The 15,765-nt window shown below is 39.8% G+C and overlaps 1 long non-coding RNA gene across 1 annotated transcript in view; it reads right to left on the bottom strand.

Moving 5' to 3' along the window:
- Window positions 1–3,884: 3,884 nt before the first annotated feature.
- The window catches only part of LOC310894734, a 28,949-nt gene continuing 17,068 nt past the window's right edge, over window positions 3,885–15,765 (bottom strand). The window contains exon 4 of the long non-coding RNA XR_014580124.1: window positions 3,885–9,096. This is a non-coding gene — a long non-coding RNA (uncharacterized lncRNA). The remainder of the gene's footprint in view (window positions 9,097–15,765) is intronic.

The following is a 15,765-nucleotide window of genomic DNA, read 5'->3' as shown; positions in this document are numbered from 1 at the left end:
ACCTCCTACTTTGTGTTTAAATAACAGTAGCTGCAGATTGTCTGTAAACTCCCTTACATATTTTTGTAAATCCACTCCAGGTAGATTGGGAATGGGGTGAAGATCAGTAGCTGTACTTAACAGAAATGAAAACTAAAGGACAGTTACATTTTCCTCAAGATCAGCAGAGTATCTGCCAACAAAGAAAGGAGCAAAGGTCAGGTTTTTGTATTTCAAGGCCAGCACCTTACACTCAGGAACCATACCAGTAGCCTGAGAGTAATTTACTTACCGAGTTACTTTCATTATGCGCTTTTTTTTTTTCCTGAAAAACTAATTGTTAGGACATGCTCTGAAACAGGAGTCAAACCAACAATTTTCTGTCCAAGTCTCATGAAAAACAGTGGGGTTATCAGGATAGGAGCTCATATTGGGATATTTCCCTCATCAAGGGATATACCTATCTAAATCTCATTCAAGTGTTGAGACCAGAGTTTAACTCAGAAGGTAATAACTAGCAATGATTTATCAGACTCAATTAATACAGGGTCACCTTTAATAGCATTCAGTCTTAAGTTTATGCATGTCTCAGAATTTATTCAATGCCTTGATTGAATTGACATGCCTGAACACAACATTAAAAAAAAAAAAAAAAAGCTATTGATATATCCTGCCCCTAGTAGAAGCTCTTAACCTGTAGATCCATCAACATCAGAAGTGTTGCAAATCCTAGACCTGAATATCACTACCAACACCAGGATGGAAGTCAAATAACCATTTCAGCATGGTTCTGGCACCACAATAGCAAGCACTAATTGGAAAGCAGGCATTATATCTTTTTGTTAGGGCTTTCGTTAGCCCTGTTCACACAGGATTGCTTTGTACAAAGCCACAGTAAGAATTAAGAATCTGGGGAATGCAATAAGAATCTGGGTGAGTTCTGCCCCCTTTGCAGTTTTGGTGCAACTCCAGAAAAGCTTCATTTAAAAATAAAAAATAAAATAAATAAAAGTCAAACATATTCAACATGTTCTGTGTTATTTTTCTTTTTCTGAGTTTATATCCAATGATTGATACAGATTTTTTATTCCCCCCCCCCCCCCCCCCCCAGGTTTCTATGAATTCTGGAGCACAAAAGAGTATGAATTTGGGAGCATATGATAAGCATTGACAAAAGAGCAAACAGTGGCATGGCTACAACACTCAAAACAATAATTTTCAGTATTGATTGACTGTTGTCCTGACTCATTGCTGCTATGCTAGCTGCATACAGTATATTGCTGCCAATATTAGACTATTCCATTATTCCATATTCCTTTGTGTACCTAGCATTAATGAAACACTATACTGGGACATTATGAAAAGAAAAGCATGCACACATATTATGAATACAGATATAGATTTTACTGAGAGGGTGAGCTAATGGGTCAAATTTTGCCAGTAGCTATTCACCTCTAACAAAAACAAAGATCAAAGAATGTGCATAGCTGAGGTTGCTGAATCTCATGATAATCACAATTTAGATTGCTTATCTATACATAACATTTTACATTCCTGTTTGTGGTGGTTTTACTCAGGTGGGCAGCTGAGCTCCACCACAACTGATCTCTCTCTTCCCCTTCTCAAAGGGAAAGGAGGAGAAAAGAGAGTGAAAAGAGCTCACAGGTTGAGAGAGGAACAGGGATATCACTCAACAACTACCCTCATGGTCAAAATAGACTCAGCATAGGGAGCTTAATACAATGTATTGCCTATTACTAACAAGCTACAGAAGTGAGAAACAAAGAAAACAAACTAAAACCTCCTTCACCCATACACTCTCTTCTATGTCCTCCCTCTGCGTGCTGCAGGGGAATGGGTTGCAGTTTAGAGCACGTCGTCTCTGCCATACCTTTACAGTCACTCTGCCATCTTGCACGGGCTGCCCACAGGCAGCAGCTCTTCAAGAACCGCTCCCACATGGCTCCGTACCACGGGGTCCATCCGCCAGGAGCAAACTGCTCCAGCACGGGTCCCCCACGAGCAGCAGCTCCCCCCAGAGCCCCTGCTCCTGCGTGGGCTCCTCTCCACGGGCTGCAGCTCCGGCCCGGGGCCTGCTCCTGCGGGGGCTCTCCATGGGCCGCAGCCTCCTCCAGGCCACATCCACCTGCCCCACCGGGGGCTCCTCCACAGGCTGCAGCGTGGAGATCTGCTCCGTGTGGGACCCATGGGCTGCAGGGGGACTGCCTGCTTCACCAGGGGCATCTGCACAGGCCGCAGGGGAACTGCTGCTGTGTGCCTGGAGCTCCTCCTGCCCTCCTGCTGCACTCACCTTGGGGTCTGCAGGGCTGTTCCTCACTCCTCTCTCCCAGCTGCTGTTGTGCAGCAGGTTTTTCCCATTCTTGAATCTATTTTCACAGCTCTGGGCAGCAGCGGGTCCCTTTGGAGCTGTCTGAAACTGGCCCTTATCTAACATGGGGCACCTTCTGGATTCTTCTGACAGAGGACACCCATGCAGCCCCCCGCTATCAAAACCTTGACATGTAAACCCACTACACTGTTCCATTTTCAGCCTTCATGTTTCCACCCATATGCAATAACAGTAGTCTGAGTGCCCAAGCTAATTTCTTAAATCCACATCTCAATTTGTAAATGCTGGCCATGTTATTCCAAAGTGTGAAGCAAAGTACAGCCCCTGCTCATTTAAATAAGACATCAGTGTGCTTAGTGGGGGGAAAAAAAAAAAAGGGGGGGGGGGGGAGGATGTTTTCATTATCATCAAATAAAGTCATAAAAGACAAGTTATAAGAAATAATGATATTTGCATGTTCTTAGATGGAACTGCACAACTTGTTTAAAAAAATCTCTGATTATCCACTGGTTTGTCCAGTTGGATAGTAAACTCATGTTCTTGAAATCATAAGTCACAGTATACTGATAGTGGTGGGTGGGCGGACCTTACTATGCAGCACACCAAAGGGGTACAAGAGACTGCATGACAAACACCACAGTCTAGTCAGTTTTCCAAAGCAGCAGAATCTCTTTGACATTATAGAAACTAGAAAGAAATAGTATGGCAGGAATGAGTATGTTCGCTATCCTTCAGAGGCAGATGGAAATCTGAAGTAACACCTTAGAGACACCAAGATACTAAAATCCTTGTGATCTAGCTAATAAAGCCATATTTACGTTTGTTTAGTCTCCAAATTCTGTCTAAGATCGGTAAAAAGGTTGTAACCAAAAATCTTAATGGCTAATTGAGCTTCAGTTTTTAGTTGGTGCAGACAAGACCATGTGCCTTACGAAACTGGTTTAATGACACTGCAGGAAAAAGATCAGGTGTCTATGCTGATTAAGAATGATTAAGAAAACATCTAATACTGTGGAACTCCAGAGTTTCAAAGAAATGCCTTGAGGCTTTAGAGAGAACAAATTTTATTACTCTGTCGTAAATCCTGTCTTGCCTTTTTAGAAAAAACACAGAATGGAGGTGTGGAAAAGTCACAGTTGTCCAAGTTTCTTGTGTAGGTTTTTACAGTTTTCCTTTAACAGCAAAATTAAAATAACTTTATTACATTAACAAGTACTTACCAGTACTATATTAACTATGTTATTTACATTTTTTCAGTTGAGGGAAAACTGGAAAATCTGATCTGTGGTACCATCAGCATATACATAATATACCATCATGTCTTTCCTGAGTCCTCAACAGACAATTTATGATTGTTCATAATTGATCTTGGTCCTTGGGTCAGATTGAATCAACATGAGAAAGCTGTTTAAGACTCAAGAATAAGTAATAAGGTTAGGGATGTATCATAAACTGGCAAGAAAAGAGAAGGAAACACTGAAAATATTAAGTATTTTTTTTTTCGCTTTTAAAATCTCACATCTTTAGCTATTTTTGCTTTGTTTTGATGGGAAGAAGTTCTAAAGACAAGCTCTAATATGATCATTGTACACAGATGCAGCAGGTTGAAATATGGTTATAGACACAATACTGTAATGAAATCATAGCCAGTGGTGTTTTGTTGCTGCTGTTGTTTTGTTTTGTCTAAAACAGTAATTAAACTCTTAAAGTAGTTGGAGAAAATGAGGAGAGAAAATGTAATGTAGTGGGGTCAGATTATATTTGCAGGGAATCAAACACTAGACTCATAAAAATGCAAGGCCCTGCATCTGGGCCGGGGCAATCCCAAGCACAAATAAAGGCTAGGCAGAGACTGGACTGAAAGTGTCCTTGAGAAGAAGGAGCTGGGGGTGTTGGTTGATGAGAATCATAGAATCATAGAATCATTTAGGTTGGAAAAGAAGTTCAAGATCATCTGACCCAACCATCACCCTACTGCCAATGTCACCTACTAAACCATGTCCCTAAGCACCACGTACAACCTTTCCTTAAAATCCCCAGGGATGGTGATGCCACCACTTCCCTGGGTAACCCATTCCAATGCCTGACTGCTCTTTCTGAGAAGAAATGTCTCCAACCTAATCCTCCCCTGGTGCAACGTGAGGCCATTCCCTCTAGTCCTATCAGTAGTTATCTGAGAGAAGAGTCTGATGCCCAGCTCCCTGCAACCTGCTTTCAGGTAGTCATAGAGAGCAATAAGGCCTCCCCTGAGCCTCCTCTTCTCCAGGCTAAACAACCCCTGTTCCCTCAGGAGCTCAGCATGAGCCGGCAACAAATACTTGCAGCCCAGAAAGCCAACCATATCCTGGGCTACATCAAAAGAAGCATGTGTTGTGGTTTAACCCGGCTGGCAGCTAAACACCACACAGCCGTTCGCTCACCCTCCCCCCTCCCTCTCTGGGATGGGGGAGAGAAACGGGAAAGTGAAGCCTGTGAGTTGAGATAAAGACAGTTTATTAAGACAGGAATATAATAATAACAATAATAATAATAGTGATAATGATAATAGTATTAATAATAATAATGTGTAAGAAACAAGTGATACACAATGCAATTGCTCACCACCCGCTGACCGATGCCCAGCCTATCCCCGAGCAGCCGGCCCCCCCACCCCGGCCAGCCACCCCTATATATTGTTTAGCATGACGTCAGATGGTATGGAATACCCCTTTGGCCAGTTTGGGTCAGCTGTCCTGGGTCTGTCCCCTCCCAGCTCCTGCTGCACCCCCAGCCTGCTCACTGGCAGGACAGAGCGAGAAGCTGAAAAGTCCATGGCAGGGGGGGGTGAAATTAGATGATCTTTAAGGTCCCTTCCAACCCAATCCATTCTATGATTCTATGATAAAATCATGAGGAGAATATATATATCTATTTAAAAAATTGGTAACAAATTTATGCTTCATTTGGATTTTATGGTGAAATCATCCTATACATTTTTGCTCACCACTTAATACCACTCTGAATCTAAACCTTCAGAAGTAAACAGAGTTCTGATTTCTGCCTCTTGCATTATCTCTTTTCTAACTTTTTATGTTCAAGGATGAATATTTTCAAGCTCTGTCTCATTCTCACAACGTGAAGAGCTTTGTGAAACAGCTTTTCAAGCAACATTTCAATGAACAGAGCTCTAATGATTTCATTAGCATAATGGCTGCTCACAGATTTAACTGTAACTGAGCCAACGCGTTGCCATTTTAGTGATATTTAACAGAGTTCATTAACCCTGAATGTATTTATTTATCACTGCTGCACTTAAATTTTAATGCAAGAAATCCACAGGACAAGCATTTACTTGCAAATTTGGCAATTTTCATATGTAAACATTTTCAGAAGGAGTTCATATATTTCTAATATAAAAAAGCAGTCTTGAAAGAGAATTGGATAGTACTGCACACAGGTCTCTGAATACATACTTCATAATAACATATAAACATCTAAAGAAGGTGGAGAAGACTCAGTAAAATTACCTTTATTTCTGGATCAAGTCTGTAGAATGAATATTTAAGAATTATGCTGACTTCTACTTTATTAACAAGCAGATTTTAGTCATTCATTCACTCATTCATTCATACGTTTTATGAATATTAACAAGAGAGTTTAAATGGAAAAAGTCTTACAAAAAAAAAATCCATCTAGTTGTGAAAAAGGGTATCACCATCCTATGATTCAAATTGGATTTTTATTTAGAGTAAAAAACATATCAAGTGTAGTAAAGAAGACAGTTTAATGCTACTGCAGTAGTTCTAAGAGAGTAGATAAGAACTTCAATTGAAGCATTTAAAATATTTCAGAGACACTTTGCATTATAAGTGCTCACATAGGTGGCCAGCAGAAGAATCACCCCTATTCTGTAACTTTTTTTCTTCTTTCTTTAAATAGGAATAAACAACTACTTATTATATCAGCTTCAAGTAATTATTTCTATGTGAATATTCTCTCTCAAAATCCTTAGAAAAGCCCTAGAAGCAAGCATTCACACATGGAAGAGGGTTAAATAACAAGGGTTGCCCTGAAGCACAATTCAAAGCTTTATGTTGCTTTCTATATGTAAAGTCAAAATATGCAATTTAATATTTCATTTGCTGTAGCATAAAGACTAGTTTTAACAATTATAAGATTTCTGATGTTTTTCTACAGGCTTCTGTCAATTGTGTCTGGCAAGGAGATGGTATTTTTTTTCTAGATGGGAATCAATTAAATTACTAAGAGAAAAAGAAACCACAAAATAGGTGCCTGAGACTAAAGAAATTCTGGCACACATTGTCTGGATGTTATCCTTTTGAAATGGCCCTCTGGACCTACCAACAGCCATCAGCGTCCCACAGTAGCTGCTGCATGCCAGTCTCCTTCAGCTGCTGGCTATAAAGCACCACCTCATGCTGTGCAATATCCTGCTGAAGAAGTCAGGAACACACTAATAGAAATGTCTGTCCTTCCTTCCCTGGTAGTGAGTGCTACATCTGTTCAATAGAACTTGCCACCTTCTCTGCTAAGAGCAGGCCAGTTACAGTGGAAGTCCACAAGACCAACACATGTCAGACATACTTGGTTCTGACTTGTTTTGGCCTTTCTGGAACTTTTTATTTATTTATTTATTTATTTTATTTTATTTTAGAATATTTAGCTACAACAGCAATTTCTCCAATGACCAGGTGGCTATGCCTAATTTATTTTCTTATCTTTTTATGCTCTAAGCATAATTTTTATATACATAGTAGCAATAAACAGCTATTCTGTTTAAAATGAAATATTCATAGCTCTAGCATAATAATATCATATAGAGAAACAGACCTGGCATGACAGCAGAGGCCTTGAAAGGGAAGATACAGGATGCGGTGTAGAGGAGCGCAGGCATGGAATGATAAAAGGCAAATTAAAAAAGACTAAGGTGTAAAACATGTTAGAAAACACACACAAAAAAATAGCTCTAAGTAGACCCCAGAGTGTGAAAAAAAAAGATGTCATTATATTACTGTGGTCAATTTCAGACACTTCTAGCAATGAAGAGGAAGGACACCCATCATCAGCATCACTATCCTCTTGATGAAGAACCTGGGACACTTAACTCCCTGTAAAACCCCTCCTCAATCTCCACCGAGACTGAAGTTGTTGACCTTAGCACTCAGAGGGGATGAGAATCAGTGAGTATAACACTAGAAAAAGGGGCTAGGTACTAGAAAGTGCATATTACAATTTTAACTATATTGCTATTACTTATTGTTTGTTGTTAAGCCTTTTTCTCCAATAGAATCCTTTTCTTTATTTTCTCTCTCTCTCTCTTGTTTTCTTCTTTTCATGTACTAACTAGTTCTGTACTAATAATCATTTGATTATGCTGTTAAGATTTCAATTAGACTAAAAATAGACCCTTAGCTTTGCAAATAAGAAGTTTCCTTTTTGTCAATTCAAGATTTTGAGTGTAACAGGCTATTTGAATAATGTAAGAATAGTCAAGTGGAGATGTACATCTGAACTACCTTAAGCTTCCTTTAGAGTGAATAAAACTGACTTTAGAGTCAAAGTGATCAACAGAGTAATAGATGTAATTCATCTCAAAGCAAATATTTCAATTATTTCCCGTGTTTCAAGTGATTATAAAGCAAACTGCAATGTGTAGCTTTGACAGAATGTCTACGCTAAGGACTTCTGAACTTAAAGAGATGAGTTTCATTGTGCTTACCTGTTTACAAGTTGGAAGAACTTAGCCTGGTATGTTCTTTATTATCAATTTATTGCACCCATGTTTTGGGTGATTGCTTTAGTTCTTACCAGATTGCTTTAGATTGCTTTAATTCTTACCAGTTTATTAGGCTCAAAATCTTCCTTGCTACTACGCTCACCTTTCCACTGCACATTTGGCTCTTAACCTGGGACAAGCTGTCAAGTGTCCTATATCCTGTGCTGGGACAAGTATGATGCTGACACTGGTAATTTCTTCTTCCTCATTCTAGGGACCATTTGGGGTAATTTTTCTATGTTTGATAATATGCTCTACTTGTGTTTTTCAGTGGTCCATGACTCCAGCGCTTGCAGACCAGTTTCAGTGGTCTGTAAATAACAATGGCAACAACACATTTTCTGCACTGCAAGGTTACAATTTAATGTATACATAGATATATATATATATAGAGACATACATACATACAGGAAGAGGGTTTTTTGGTTTGGTTGTTTTCGTTTTTTCAAAGAATTTTCTTGTACAGCATAGTATTCTTGCCATGTTAGAAAGAAAGATCATTTATAGAGGAGTTATAAAGAATCAATTTCCAGTAATAAAGAGGTGTGCATAACTAGGAGGAGAGCAGAAGGGCAGATCAGTAGTCTCATCAAACATAGTCACTGATGAAAGAGCTTGACTTTTATAAAACAGGGTGGAAAAACATGAAGGGGAAGACATGGAACACAGGTACTTTTCATTGATGAAAGGGATGGAGTAAATGTTTTCTTCACGTCACTAGGGACAGAATAAAACATAACAAGGCTTATTTGAAAAAAAAAATGGAGTTGTAAATATATATGTAGTTTTCCTAATAAAGGTTGGAAAGCATTGGAATCAATTTCCTAGAAATGTTGTAAAATGTCATTCCTGGGTGGGTCAGAATAGGCTGGACAACCACAATTAGACACAGTGCAGGACAAACTTCCTTGGAGATAATAGCTGGACTTGGCAATCTTTTGGATCCTTTCTATTATTTATTTTTTCTCTCCATAATTCCTCAGGCAAGCAGCTGTGAAGACAAAAAGTTAGGATTAGAATGGTCAGCTACAACAAAATTAAGAATAATTCTGGACCAATAAATAAAAAAATGGAAGTTTGTGAGAACCTGCAACGCAGTTCAGGCACCATCGGTTTCAGGACATAAAAGAGGTAGTTTGATGGTGCCTACAAAGACTCTGCATTTCACTGTAAGAGATTATATTATTTGCTCATTTCCAAAGATATATCAGCCTCAATGAGGGAGCATTCCCGCTGTACCCAGAACCAAGCAGGGTTTAAGTGATCACAAAAAAAGGTACTATACTCTTTGAGATTCTCTACTGCAGCTTTGCAGAATGGTTGTGTATTGCATTTATGTGGCAAGGATTTGGTAACGGGGGCTGCTGGGGTGGCCTCTGTAAGCTGAGCCCAGCAGCTGCCCCATGTCAGATCAGAGCCAGCTCCAGATGGCTCCAAAAGGGATCCACCACTGGCCAGAGCTGAGCCAATAAATTATGTTTTTTGCGCCTCTGTAAGTGCATATCTAAGAAAGGGGGGAAAAAAAGAAAAACAAACAAACAAACAAAAAACACTGCTGTGCAACAGCAGCTGGGAGAGAGGAGTGAGAAGCAGCTCTGCAGACCCCAAGGTCAGTGCAGAAGGAGGGCAGGAGGTGTTCCAGGCTCTGGAGCAGAAGTTCCCCTGCTGCCTGTGGAGAGGCCCCTGGTAGATCAGGCTGTCTCCTTGCAGCCCATGGGTCCCACGGCAGAGCAGATCCCACTGCAGCCCACGGAGGAACCCCTGGTGGAGCAGGTGGATGTGGCCTGAAGAAGGCTGTGGCACATGGAAAGACCCCGCAGGAGCAGGCCCCTGGCTGAAGCTGCAGCCCGTGGAGAGGAGCCCACACAGGAGCAGGGGATCTGGGGGAATCATATCACAAAATCATACTATGGACTGGGTTGGCAGGAGCCTCAAAGATCATCTAGTTCCAACCCATGTGGGACCCATGTTGGAGCAGTGTGCTCCTTAAGGATGGACCCCATGTTACAGACCTATGTTGGAGCAGTTCTTGAAGAGCTGCTGCCTGTGGGAAGCCCCCACAGGATCAGTTTGGGAAGGACGACATCTTATGGGAGGGACCCCACGTGGAGCAGGGGCAGGCAGTGACTTTGAAGGAGCAGCAGAGATGAAGTGTCAGGGACTAACTGCAGCCCTCATTCCCTGTTCCCCTGTGCTACTCGGTGGGAGGACCTGTAAGAGGGTGGATGGGGGAAAGTGCTTTTACTTTGCTTTTAGTTTCTTACTGTTCTAGTCTACTAGTTATAGGCAATAAATTATATTAATCTCCCTTAATCTCCTTATGGTCAGTCTGCTTTGCCCATGACGGTAATTGATGGGTGATCTCCCTGTCCTTATCTCAGCCCTTGAGCTCTTTTCATCGTATTTTCTCCCCCTTTTCCTTTGAGAAGGAGGAATGAGAGAGTGGTTGTGGTGGGGCTCAGCTGTCCAGGAGGGTAAAACCACGACAGACGGTAAACCCAGATCTTATTTTACTTATTTTACATCATTAGTTCTAGCAACAGGCCTGATTCCAATGGCGCCCTGTAATCAGATTATGTGATGTTAAGCATGCGTGAAGTCTTCTCTGAAATAAAATTCACAGTACTTTACAAGCAAATATTTTTTTATTGTGACAATGAATCACTGCAAATGTTATGTTGCTCTTCATGAATCATACACTGTCTTCTATAAACAAGTATGAAATGGATATTCATTGGATATATACCTAAAGGGCTTGTGCTCTTGTTGAATTCTTGAAATTATATTCACTAGAATTATATTTTTCAGTGAATTATGAAATTCAAAACACAATTAAGTTACAAATGCATACAAGTAATATTTTTTAAAGCAAATTAATGCCAACAAAGCTACCATAAATAAGTACACACATGATCATCTCCTTACGCCTGATCAGAACAAATATCTTCTCTACACTCTGAAAAAATAATTCTGAGGAAAATGTAAGACTAAGAAAATTAAAATAAAGTATATTGTATTACTTATTAATGCTATGTTTCCTGGGCATTTGTTTTCTTTTTCTTTTTATTGAATGGCTACAATATCAAATCTGTATTAAACATACAAATTCAAGAGCACTATTAATATTTAAAACTTCTCCTTAAAAAGAAAAAAAATATATATATATACACTTATATATATATTTCTTTCTTAATTAAGGAAAAGGTGGGTTGAAGTTCAGTGGCTAGAAATGCTTACCCCAGGCAGAGAATGGGTAGTTAGCTGCTGACAGTGTTTGTTGGAGCACCTAGTTTATTACTTCAGGGTTTGAATGTGATCCCCTGCTTCGTGGCAAGCCCAGGTGTGTTAATGCATACTGCAATGATGTTAAAAGGCTTGAAACAGTGATGGTGTCAAACTAGCTGTGTCACCACATTCAGAGCATTAAAATGCAGTTACAGGTTGAAAAAAATGATTATGAAAAATACCATATTCTTACCCAACTGATCTAATTCCCATATGCACTTGATGTGCTTACTTGACTGACTAAAACAAATGTTTTGTAATGTTAGCACTACAAAATGAAGACAGCTCTCTAGGATTGCACAGGATTTAATTCTGGCTCATATACCACAAGCAAACCCCTCAGATGAATTCCAGCTGTGGAACAGTTATTACTGATGATGATGTAACAGAGGGGAAGAACAGGTTCCTAGCAGAATTCACAAGGTAGGCAGGTAAAAAAATCATCAGGTGCATGCACACACACACATGCACAAATCAGGCAGTCATTACAAGCCAACAGAGAATATTTATCCTAATTATTTTCGTCTTGAATGTTGATGTCAAAAGTGATCTGTCTGTCAGTCAATGAAAAAAAGATAGAGGTCTTTCTCTGAGAAATGGGGAATGTGTGTGCTTCGTTGTCCTGGTTTCAGTTAGGACAGAGTTAATTTTCCTCCTAGTAGCTGGTAGGGTGCTATGTTTCAGATTAGGATGAGAAGAGTGCTGATAACATGCTGATGTTTTAATTGTTGCAGAGCAGTGCTTACACCAAGCCAAGGACTTTTCAGCTTTTTGCTCTGTCCTGCCAGCGAGCAGGCTGGGGGTGCAGCAGGAGCTGGGAGGGGACAGACCCAGGACAGCTGACCCAAACTGGCCAAAGGGGTATTCCATACCATCTGACGTCATGCTAAACAATATATCGGGGTGGCTATCCGGGGTTGAGGGAGGCCAGCTGCTCGGGGATAGGCTGGGCATTGGTCATCGGGTGATGAGCAATTGTATTGTGCATCACTTGTTTTGTACACATTATTAGTAGTAGTACTATTACCATTATTATTATTATTATTGTTATTATTATTTTCCTGTCTTAATAAACTGTCTTTATCTCAACTCACAGGCTTCACTTTCCCGTTTCTCTCCCCCATCCCAGAGAGGGAGGGGGGAGGGTGAGCGAACGGCTGTGTGGTGTTTAGCTGCCAACCGGGTTAAACCACAACATTCGTATATGTGAAACTTCACGTTAGGAATTTAAAACAGCCTAAAATTAATGTTCTGAATTTGCACCAAAATGCTAATCCCCATCACTTCAGCACAGTATTTTTCTGAATTAGCTGTACCTTTATGAAATTATATGAGTGAAGTTTTGTAAGTATACCTTCTTAATTAAAGGACTTACGCTTTTGCAGTGTGCTTAATAACTTTAGTTTCGGAATCTTTTTTTTTTGTTTGTTTCTTAAAGTCGGTAGCACAAGTTATTTAAATAATTATCTACCTACCTATCTTCCTGTAATCTGCAATTCTTTCTGAACATTTGTATCAAGCAAAAACACATTGCCATAATATAGACACATGTTGGAGCCAGAACCATCTACTACTGTTCCTTGATTCTTGCTGCATGGTTCATACAAGAGCCAACTATAGGGAAGTAAAGGATAAGGATGTTGTGTATGCAATCTGTAACTATTTCTGAGACTGCTCACAGTCAGTATGGGTGCAATACAAGTCTCCATACATATTTCTGCAGGTTCTCCAAATCTAATGCCTCAAAGTACTTCACACCTGCTTGTCTTTTTTGAACTGAGAGTCTGTACCTTACAGGTCTGTGCCTTAAGAGAGCCTTGATGCACCTCATTATCAGAAACCATGGCAATTCATTGTAGTAACAAACTCAAGATACATGTATATAGTCTGCTTTAAAATTCACCTTGTAGAATCACAGAATCATAGAGCGATGTGGTTGTTTTACTCAGGTGGGCAGCTGAGCACTACCACAACTGCTCTCTCACTGCCCCTCCTCAAAGGGAAAGGGAGAGAAAATGTGATGCAAAGGGCTCAAGGGTTGAGATAAGGACAGGGAGACACCTCATTATATATATAATTCTAAATATAATCCATCCAGTGTAAATCCTATATATAATCCATCTTTGAATGGAGCAAGGTGCGGTTCATGTGTAACTATGTGACCAAGTAGTAAAAACGCAGGGCTGAATTAATTGAATCATAGAATCATTAAGGTTGGAAAAGACCTCCAAGATCATCTGGTCCAACCATCACCCTACTACCAATGTCACTGACTAAACCATGTCTCTATGCACCAAGTCCAACCTTTCCCTAAACACCCACAAGGACGGTGACTCCTCCACCTCTTCCCTGAGCAATCCATTCCAATGCCTGACTGCTCTTTCTGAGAAGAATTGTCTCCTAACTTCCAACCTAAAACTCCCCTGGCGCAACTTGAGGCCATTCCCTCTAGTCCTATCACTAGTTATCTGTGAGATGAGGCTGACCCCCAGCTCTGCACAACTTCCTTTCAGGTAGTCATACAGAGCAATAAGGCCTCCCCTGAGCCTCCTCTTCTCCAGACTAAACAACCCCAGTTTCCTCAGCCGCTCCTCATAGGACCTGTGTTCCAGGACCTTCACCAGCTTCACAGCCATTCTCTGGACATGTTCCAGGGCCTCAATGTCCTTCTTGTACTGAGGTCCCAAAATTGAATACAGTACTCAAGGTGTGGCCTCACCGGAACAGAATACAAGGGGATGATTTATCCAAAATATTCTACAGTCTTGTTTAAGACATTTTCCTCACAAGATGGGGCTGCGTGTTTGAAACCCTTGGGTTCAGAAGATAAATTATCTTGAATTTTGCACATTAAAGAATGAGAGATATTGTACTAATCAAGGCATTGTTTGTTGTGTGAAGCCCAAAAGAGTGAATATTTCTGGCAAGCTTTGAATGCTTAGGCCCTGCTGGCATCCCAGCTCATGTCCATTGTTCTCATTATGGGTGAGAGATTTTCCAGCATTTACTGTATACAGGAATAATGCTTAAATAATTATTCTTACAACTCCTAACTAACATGAATACAAGTTGTTTGTGTATATCCATGGAGTGTTATATTTAGAAGCACGTCACAAAGCTCCAGTGATGTTGCTCAGTACATCTGCATGCCCCCTAGAAAGAACTATGCCTACCTTTTCCCCATATATATACATACACACGTACATGCAAAAACAATGCAGTCATTTTTATATTAAAGAAAGAGTGATTTTTTTTTTCTCTGAAAGAAATTCAGAATCTTTAAAAACACAACAACAACAAAAATCTTCTCTGGAGGCATGCCAGATGCCTTTTCTCCATATGGTGAAATGTTGAGCATTTCATTTTAAATTCTTTACCAAAATCCATGAAGTTTGCTACAATATCAAAACTCAAAGGCTTAGACATATAGTGAAAAATTATCCAGCTCATATGGTTAGTAAGGTTCTACTGCATAACCTTGGAACAATGAAATCTTACAAGTTGATCAGACTAGTAACAATACACCAAAACATACTGGCAGATAGCAGCTAAATGAACCAGAATTCAATGAAATTATAAATAACTGACTGTTATTGTATAGTCATAAAGAGGAGGAGCAACTATAAATCACCCCTCAAAGCTTTCCTTTTAAATTTCAGACACTGTTCAGTCCATTATGATCATCCTAACTTATAAGCAATAAAATGTTTAGTGGGACGATTTAGGGAAGCAGAATATATGAGAGAAATTAAGCAGCTAATGGTGAATTGCTCAAGTTATAATTTACTAAATATTGTTGCAGATTCCTTGTGTCAGGTTGCAATAAAAGGAAGATCTTCTTATATTAATTTATATTGATTAATCAGCTCTTGGATAATAACTAAGGTTTTATGCAACATGAACCCACTATTTTAAGCTGGATGCCTGAGATTTGACACTCAAAATCTAACAGTACCTGCTACTGTAGCCTGAAAGTAGGCAGTCACACTTGAATATTGGCCTGTTGATCTGCTCTTGTGGTTCAATAATTAATGCCATTTGTTACTTCATTCTGATCAGTCCTTGTTTTTCTGAGAAATTTGCTAAAAATGAAAAGGATGAAAAATTAAAACTGGGCTGCATGAAGATTGTTCTAAATACTGCTCAAGAGTACAGAGGAGTAAAGTAGGTAGTTATTTATCTGAGTGGCACATATTTACTTGAGGACGCTGGACACTTTATAATAATGCATACCACCTCAAGCTAGGAAAGTGTGACTAAAGGCAGGACTGCAAATGTTGCTGTGTAAGCCTTTTCTTCCTTTATTCAATCCTTTATTTGTAGTGAAAAAGGGAGTAGAGAAGAAATTATAAAATTCTTGGTGTGCTACATTTGA

Source organism: Anser anser, assembly GCF_964211835.1.
Source record: "Anser anser genome assembly, chromosome: 2".
Taxonomy (NCBI): Eukaryota; Metazoa; Chordata; class Aves; order Anseriformes; family Anatidae; genus Anser; species Anser anser.
This window is presented reverse-complemented; position numbering and strand designations above follow the sequence as displayed.